Genomic DNA, 9,770 nt, shown 5'->3' with positions numbered 1-9,770 from the left:
ACCAAAATTCCCCTAAAGTTTAAACTCAGCAGATCTGTCTTTGAAGTACAAGTATATTGCCTTTGCAACGGCTCCCCTTATTTCGGTTCTTCTCACTCCAGCCCGAGTCCGTTGGCAGCAGTGGCGCCGGCAGTTAGTTTCTCGAAAATTTTGTAGATTCCACAGAACCCCCCACAAACCTTACGAATTCCCCCAAAAAATCCACAGAATAAGATCCTACGTCAGACCGTTTGTCCCACAGATTTGTGGGAATTTCCCACAAAGTGGCAACACTGACGTGAGACAAACGCTTCCCCACTTTGCTACTACGTGGGGAGGCACAAGAGAGGGGGTGGGGTGGCGACACACACACACACACACACACACACACCGCCCACTGCCTCGCCTCACTTAGCACTGGGTTACATGAACAAAACACTTGTTTTCAGAAAATAATCGTGATCGAACTATGTGGGCTGGATTAATACTGATTATGTTTTGGTAAAGTTTGTTTGGGTGAAAGTTATACTTAGTTGCTGTGGATGGGTTATGCGTCAGGGACCTGTCAAATCTTGTCCACAGCATGCTTTTCTTCTTATCGTTCTTTCTTCTCCTTCGTTAGCAGCAACAGCAGCAGCAGCAGCAGCAGGAGTACTACTAGTAGTAGCAGCAGTAGCAGTAGAAGTAGTTGTTATATTGTAACTATAATTGCTATCAGTATTATCAACACACACATAAACACACACACACACACACACACACACACACACACAGACACACACACACACACACACACACAGTAATCATTGTCATAGTACTAATAAGAGAAAAAGCAATTGTAATTCTAATAATTTAATATAATTTAACTGCTGATCAATATTTAATCAGTAGATTGAAAAAGGAGGAGGAGGAAGCACTGATAGAGGAGGAAGAGAGAGGACAAAGAACAGAAGGAGGATGAGGAAGAGGAAAAGGAAGAAGAAATTCTCTCTCTCTCTCTCTCTCTCTCTCTCTCTCTCTCTCTCTCTCTCTCTCTCTCTCTCTCTCTCTCTCTCTCTCTCTCTCTATATATATATATATATATATATATATATATATATATATATATATATATATATATATATATATATATATATTTTTTTTTTTTTTTTTTTTTCTAAGTGAAAATAGAGAGAGAGAGAGAGAGAGAGAGAGAGAGAGAGAGAGAGAGAGAGAGAGAGAGAGAGAGAGAGAGAGAGAGAGAGAGAGAGAGAATCAACCTCCCTCACGTCATGGAAGCACTCTTATTCCGAATGATATTGCATGATAACAGTGGCTTGCTCCTCTGTTTCCTCTACCACCTCCCAAGGCAAGGACACCCCTCGACTTTCTGGCCGAGGAGCTCAACAGTTTGCTCCAACGGCATGGATGCAAGAATGATCTAATCGTGGAGGATCTTAACTTCCACCTAGAACAGCAAGCATATGACAACCAGGTGTCAGTATAAGGCCTTGGGAATCACGTCATGTTCCAGACTCACGAACGTGGGGGACTGCTTGATCCATTACTGTCTGACCTCCATGAAGCCAACTTCAGATGTTAGCAACTTGACAGGGTTGGCAGCTCAGATCACCATGTCATACTGACAACACCTCAACGCGGCGAAGGAAGCACCTGTTCCTCGCACCATATGGCTGTGGGACAAAGCAGACTGGCCAGCGCTGAGGCGAGCTCCAAACGGTACGGACTGGGAGGCTTTTCTCGTCGCTGGTGTGGAGGCGAATGTCCGTGCCCTAATCTCGAAGGCGGTCGCCCTTTAGTCCCAGTTTGTCCTTCACCACACGTACCTCGTTAAGGCCACTGACCACCTCAACCACGGTTTGGTTTTCGGTGTCGCACTGCCGCCGAGGCTTGGAGGAGGTACAAACAGCGTCCCTCACACCAGAACCTCATCCTACACCGGACAACGAGCATGAGGATTACAACTACCTCCAAGTGGGCGAAAAAACACTGGGAAGAAGTGATGAGGCGAAAACTCAGCGGTCCTGGAGTAGGCAGCAAGACGTGGTGGTCCACGGCCACGAGCAGCGAAGACAAGGCCGCTCTCCTGGCCAAACTCTGCACAAAAAGTGCAAGTGGAAGATCCCAGCCGTCCTTCATCTGTTTTGCCACGAGAGACGGACCTGACTATCACTTCGGTCCCGGTCACCGCGGAACAGGTGGAAAAAGTACTCAGGGAGGATGATGTAGGGAAAGTTACAATCCCAGACAACATCAGCCCACGGGTACTGAAAAACTGCGCCAAGGAGTTGTCAGAAGCTCCCGCTGACATTTTTATTGCCTGTCTCGAGGAAAGGAGGTGACCATCTCCCTGGAACGAAAGTGGTTCCTGTTCCTAAAAAAGGATTCAAAGTCTGACCCAGGCCACTACCAACCCATCTCCCTACTTTCCACCATAGGCAAGGTGAATGAGAAGATATTTGCTGCTGTCAGTGTGCAACACCTGTGCAGCAACAACTTTTTCTCTCTCCTCACCAGTTTGGGTTGAGGCCAGGCCGCCCCACCTCCGACCTCCTCCTCCTCTCACGTAAGTGGCAAGACGCCCTCAATGAAGGCCTGGATACACTCGTGGTGGCACTGGACATCGCCGGTGCCTTTGATCGAGTGTGGCAATCCGGCCTTTTAGCAAAGCTACGCGCCAAGGGGATCGACGGGAGCCTACTGATATTACTCGAGGACTACCTCCAAGGAAGGACGCTTCGGATGGTCGTCAACGGGCCGGCCTCCACTCCTGCCAACATTGAAGCCTCAGTTCCACAGGGCTCAACACTCGGTCCAGTCCTGTGGATTATATAAACTGATGATCTGCTTCGTCAGCTCTTAGGTACAAAGGCTTATGCTGATGAGTGTAACATCTCCTTCTCTTACCACCGCCAGGACAGCCAGCGCGCCATCGCTGCCTCCTTCAATGAATGGAGGAGGCATTAGGCACTTGGTGAAACGATAATTACACCTAGTGAGGTACAAATCACTGAATCAGGGGGTGCTGTGAACATATCATTGAACCCAGCTGTGACCTCACTGAACGTTTCTCTTTCTGTCTCACAACGCAAGGGGACAATCACACCTTGCCTTCTAAAGACAACTCTCTTCCTCCACACAAAACTACAAGCACCTAATAACACACACACCCTTTAATCAAAAATTCAAAGTTATCATGGCGACTCCTACACCAGCCTCGGAGTCCCCATCTGGGGAGGGGAACACAAATGTCTCCAGGTCGGACAGGTCTTCTGATAACGACTCTAAGTGTCTTGACACCTCCCTCAACCTTTTCTTCATTAACTTCTTTCTTCATTAACTGCAACATTCGCGGTTATAGATCTAATTTTCGATCTGTAGAACACCATCTCTCCTCTTCTAAACCTCATCTTCTTTTCCTCACTGAAACACAGTCTGAGGCAACCGACAGTAGCCCCTTTTCTGTTCCCTCCTACTTTATTTATCCTCATTTTCAATCCAAAGCTGGATATTGTGTTTATGTGCGCAATGACTTAACCTGCTCTCGTGCCCACGCTCTTGAATCTTCCGAGTTTTGCACCATCTGGCTACGACTACAGAGTCACTCTCAAACTAAATTTATCTGTGCTGTATAACTCTCACCTAACTCCTCTTACTATTACATATTCTTTGACAACTTAACTTCCAAGGTGGAGCACATTCTGACTCTCTTCCCTTTTGCAGAGATCTCCATTCTTGGAGACTTCAATGTTCATCACCAGCTTTGGTTTTCCTCTCCCTTTACTGACCATCCTAGTGAACTAGCCTTCAACTTTGCCCTCCTCCACGACCTAGAGCAATTGGTGCAACACACTACTCGTATTCCTGACCATCTTGGAGATACGCCCAACATTCTTGATCTTTTCCTGACATCAAATCCTTCAGCTTATACTGTCACCCTCTCTTCTCCGTTGAGCTCCTCCGATCACAATCTGATATATTTATCTTGACCTATCGTTCCAGTCTCTCCTCAGGATCTACCTAAGCAGAGGTGCCTCTGGCGTTTTGCCTCTGCTAGTTGGGGGGGCCTGAGCAGGTATTTTTGCTGATTTTCCTCGGAATAACTACTGCTTCCGTATCAGAGACCCGTCTTTGTGTGCCGAGAGCTTAAAAGTGTCTGGCATGGAGGCGAACATTCCTCACTCTTTTTCTCGACCTTAACCTTTCAAACTCTGGATTAACACAGCTTGTTCTCGTACTATACATGATAGAGAGAAGGTCCAGAAAAGATACTTAAGCCTTCCATCACCAGAATCTCATGCACTTTATATTTCTGCCCGGAACCATGACAAATCTGTTCCCCAACTAGTCAAAATCTCCTTCACTAATAGAAAGTTTCAAAATCTTTCAAAATCTAACTCCCCCCACCATCACTTCTGGCATTTTGCCAAAAATATCTCCAATAACTTTGCTTCTTTTTTTCATCCTTTTTTTTCAACCAGGTGGCACCACTGCTATCACATCTATCTCTAAAGCTGAACTCTTCGCTCAAATCTTTGCTAAAAACTCTACCTTGGACGATTCAGGGCTTGTTCCTCCCTCTCCTCCACCCTTTTACTACTTCATGCTACCTATTAAAACTCTTTGGAATGATGTTTTCCATCCTTTTGCTGGCCTTAACCCTCATAAGGCTTATGGACCTGATGGGGTCCCTTCTATTGTTCTTCGAAACTGTGCCTCCGTGCTTGCGCCTTGCCTACTCCAACTCTTTCACCTCTGTCTGTCAACATCTACCTTTCCTTCTTGCTGGAAGTTTGCCTACATTCAACCTGTTGACCGTTCTAATCCCTCATACTACTGTCCTATTGCTTTAATTTCCTGCCTATCTAAAGTTATTGAACCTATCCTCGACAGGAAGATTCTTAAACATCTATCACTTTACAACCTTCTATCTGATCGCCATTATAGGTTCCGTCAAGGCCGCTCTACTGACGATCTTCTGGCTTTCCTTACTGAGTCTTGCTCATCCTCTTTTAGAGATTTTGGTGAAACTTTTCCTGTTGCCTTGGATATACCGAAAGTTTTTGATAGAGTCTGGCACAAAGCTTTGATTTCAAACTACCCTCCTACGGCTTCTAGCCTTTTCTCTGTAACTTCATCTGAAGTTTCCTTTCTGACCGTTCTATTGCTGGTCTAGTAGATGGTCACTGTTCTTCTTTTAAATCTATTAACAGTGGTGTTCCTCCGGGTTCTGTCTTGTCACCCACTCTTATTATTCATCAATGACCTTCTAAGCCAAACTTGTTGTCCTATCCACTCTTACGCTAACGATACCGCCCTGCATTTTTCCAAGTTTATTTATAGACCTCCAAAACTTCAGGAAGTAAACATTTCACGCAGGGGAGCCACAGAACGCCTGACTTCTGATCTTTCTAAAATTTCTGATTGGGGCAGAGTAAAACTGGTATTGTTCATTGCCTCAAAAACTCAGTTCCTAAATCTATCAAGTCGACACAACCTTCCAGACAACTATCCTCTCTTCTTCAATGACACTCAACTGTCCCCCTCTTCTACACTGAACATCGTCAGTCTCTCCTTTACATATAATGTAAACAGGAAATTTCACATCTTATCTCTAGCTAAAACAGCTTCCATGAAATTAGGTGTTCTGAGACGTCTCCACCATTTTTTTTTTTTTTTCACACCACCAGCTGCTAAGTCTGTACAAGGGTCTTATCCGTCCATGTATGGAGTATGCTTCATATGTCTGGGGTAGTTCCACTCATACCGCTCTTCTAGACAGGGTGGAATCAAAAGCTTTTTTTTTTCATCAACTCTTCTCTAACTGTCTTCAGCCTCTCTCTCATCGCCGCAGTGTTGCATCTCTAGCTATCTTCTATCGCAATTTTCATGCTAACTGTTCTTCTGATCTTACTAACTTTATGCCTCTTCTCCTCCCTCGGCCTCACTGCACAAGAATTTCTTCTTTCTCTCCTCCTTATTCTGTCCACCTCTCTAATGGAAGAGTTAACCTGTTTTCTCATTCATTTCATTCTCTGGTATACTCTAGAACTCCCTGCCTTCCTCTGCAATTCCATCTTCCTATGATTTGAATTTCTTGAAGAGAGAGGTTTCAAGACACTTATCCTTCAATTTTTGAATACCGCTTTGGACCCTTTTCTGGGACTGGCATCTCAGTGGGCTTTTTTTATTGGATTTTTGTTTCCCTTGGCCAGTGTCCCTCCTTCATAAAAAAAAAAAAAAAAAAAAAAAAAAAATATATATATATATATATATATATATATATATATATATATATATATATATATATATATATATATATATATATATATATATATATATATATATATCATCAGGCAGCTAAAGGTAGCTGAAGAGTGGGGCAGGGTGTGGCAAGTCAGCTTCGAGTCTGAAAAACACACACGCCATGGTTGTCTCCCGACCTCCTGCTCAGGCCGTGGAGGGACATCTACAGTTCGAGGATGTCCGTCTGTCCCTCCAGGAAAACATCAAGATCCTCGGAGTCACCATAGATCAGCAGCTGAGATTTAACAAACAAATCGCGTCTGTGACCCGCCAGACCTCTCAGTATGTGTCTGCCCTCCGCAGGATGGCGTACAACCTGGACTCCAGAGGCATCCTAACGCTGTACAAGGCACAAATTCGTCCATGTATGAAATACGGTGCCTTGTGATGGATGTCCGGAGCTGTCATCCACACCCAGCGCCTTGACGCGTTGCAGAGTCGCACCCTCTGACTGCTGGGAGATGAAGCGGAAATTCCTGCCAACATGACATGTCTGGAGCACCGCTGAGTCCTGTCAGCACTGACGGTCTGTCATATGCCGCAGGTGCTGTACACTCTCCACTTTAACCGCCTGTGCCTGCCGCCACACCTCACTCAAAAAACGAGGAGACAGGCACTAGCAGGAAACCAACGAGTGATGGTGCCTCTGTCCCACATGTCGCAGCACCAACGGACCTGCAAGGCCAGGGTTGCGCGGCTGTGGAACAGCTTAATGGAGGCCACGCCTGACGTGACACAGATGTCTAACCCCAAGGCAAAAGTTGCCGCCAATACCTGGAGAGCTTTAATTTCTATCCACTCCTCCCACATTTAAGAACTATTTATTCAGTATTTTCATATGTACGTTATGTGTAGTATATATTTAATTAGTTGTGTGCGGCAACGCATAACTTTAAGCTTATTACCTCTCATTTGTGAATACCTGTATAATGTGATTAAATAAAAGAGAGAGAGAGAGAGAGAGAGAGAGAGAGAGAGAGAGAGAGAGAGAGAGAGAGAGAGAGAGAGAGAGAGAGAAATGAGTGATAACAATCTCTCTCTCTCTCTCTCTCTCTCTCTCTCTCTCTCTCTCTCTCTCTCTCTCTAACACACACACACACACACACACACACACATATATATATATATATATATATATATATATATATATATATATATATATATATATATATATATATATATATATATATATATATATATATATATGTGTGTGTGTGTGTGTGTGTGTGTGTGTGAGTGTCTGTGTGTCATTCACATAGGGTCATCTGTCGTTACCCTACAGAAAGAGCTCGGAGCTCATAGTGACTGATCTTTGGGCAATATTGAGACCACTCACACACCACACACCGAGACTGCGAGGTCACATTCCCTCGGGTTACATCCTATACCTACTTGCTGCTAGGTGAACAGGGGCTACACATTAAGAGGCTTGCCCATTTGCCTAGCCGCGCCCGGGATTCGAACATGGACCTTCTTGGTTGTGAGTGGAGCGTGCTAACCGCTACACTACGTGTGTATGTGTGTGTGTGTGTGTGTTGCAAATGATGAAATTATGAAATAAAAAAAAATATCCAATGGAAGAAAATCATAATGATGAACATAGTTAAAAGAGAGAGAGAGAGAGAGAGAGAGAGAGAGAGAGAGAGAGAGAGAGAGAGAGAGAGAGAGAAATTAGCGACAATAATCTCTCTCTCTCTCTCTCTCTCTCTCTCTCTCTCTCTCTCTCTCTCTCTCTCTCTCTCTCTCTCTCTCTCTCTCTCATTTACACACACACACACACACACACACACACACACACACACACACATATATACACACACACACACGCACACACACACGGCACGTGATAACACTACTCTTGCAGTTTTTTGTGGTCAAGTCAATAAGCATTATGCAAGTAATATAATTTTTCTATTTTAGAACAACATCTTTCACCTGAGATATATATATATATATATATATATATATATATATATATATATATATATATATATATATATATATATATATATATATATATATATATATATATATATATATATATATTAAAAGTGAACAGGGAAAATATCCAGTTTTTTTTCTCTTCACTCTATTTCTTGCTACGTCTAATTTTCACAGAAGGCACCGTCAGGAGAAAATGTATAATTCCATTTTGTACTTCAATAAAAAAAATACATAAAAAAAAAAAATAATAATAATAATAAGAGGAAAAACACTAACCCATCTGGGGTTAACTTGGTGTCATTAGAGGAAGGGTATGACACCCAGATGACACCTAAGAAATACATCTTTAAATTTAAAGACAGCATCCATACTCAACTTATCTCCAACATCATTTATGAATTTAATTGTTCGAGTTGTAAGAGTCGATACATTGGAGAAATCAACAGAAATCTGACACATGGAATTAGTGAACATAAATGTTATTCGATAGGTACAGAGAAGCAAGTAGCTCACCCCCTATTTTCAGCGAATAATAGTAATAATAATAATAATAATAATAATAATAATAATAATAATAATAATAATAATGATAATAAACGGTTTAATCTTCCGGCAGTTAACAAACTGAAAATGTACAGATTGGATGAGGAAATACTTAACATTTATCCTAAAGCTAAGTCTAATCTAGAAGGGAAATACTATTGACTGATGGCTCGCACCATGGTGGGAATCGCGCTGAGTCTGTACCGGTCCGTGCGCGGCGCCTTTAGGGGCGTTATCTTGTTGTGGTGTCTGGTGGCACGGACCGGGCGAGGCGCATCAATCGGCAGCATGTGTCTGAGACGTGGATGATGCAGCAGTCTCCTTCCAAACTTCTCCAGAGCTTCTTGGTGCCTGGTGAATAGTCTGGACAGACTCAAAGTGGTCAGGGCTAAGAAAACATTCACATGAATATGACCACCCTTTTCCGGAAGAAGACCAAAGAATATTACATAAAGCAGATCCACATGCAGACATTAGAATATTATAAGTTGTTTATATTAAACACTTAAAACTGAATTAAATAGCCAATTATCATCATCCCAATTGTACCTTTTATAAACTGCTTGGAGCTTCAGTTTCTGAGCTAATAATCAAACTGCCACAACACCACACTCTGTCAGTCTCACCCTTCTACCAGCGAGTACACGCCAGGTCGGTTTCACTTAACCACTCACTTTTTCGTCCAATATCAGTATCTAATATGTCATTATTGCTCCATACATTGTCTTTGTTGAGTTTTATTTTTTTTTAATTAACATAATCTTACTCACCATGTAGACTTGATTATTTTTTTTAATATTGTGCCCCTTATGAGTTAGTTTGTTTTTTTTTGCTCTTATTTTTTTTAAATGTATTTTTTAATGATGTACTAAATGTAATTATATATTTTATCCTGAAGATGCCTTCTGTGAAAGTGAAACATTGCAAGGAATACAGTGAAGAAAAAGAAAGAACTCTGAAAGTTTTTCTTGTTCACTTCCACTGTATCTTGGAACTTC

Source organism: Scylla paramamosain, chromosome 20, assembly GCF_035594125.1.
Source record: "Scylla paramamosain isolate STU-SP2022 chromosome 20, ASM3559412v1, whole genome shotgun sequence".
Taxonomy (NCBI): Eukaryota; Metazoa; Arthropoda; class Malacostraca; order Decapoda; family Portunidae; genus Scylla; species Scylla paramamosain.
Note: the sequence above shows the minus strand (reverse complement) of the source record.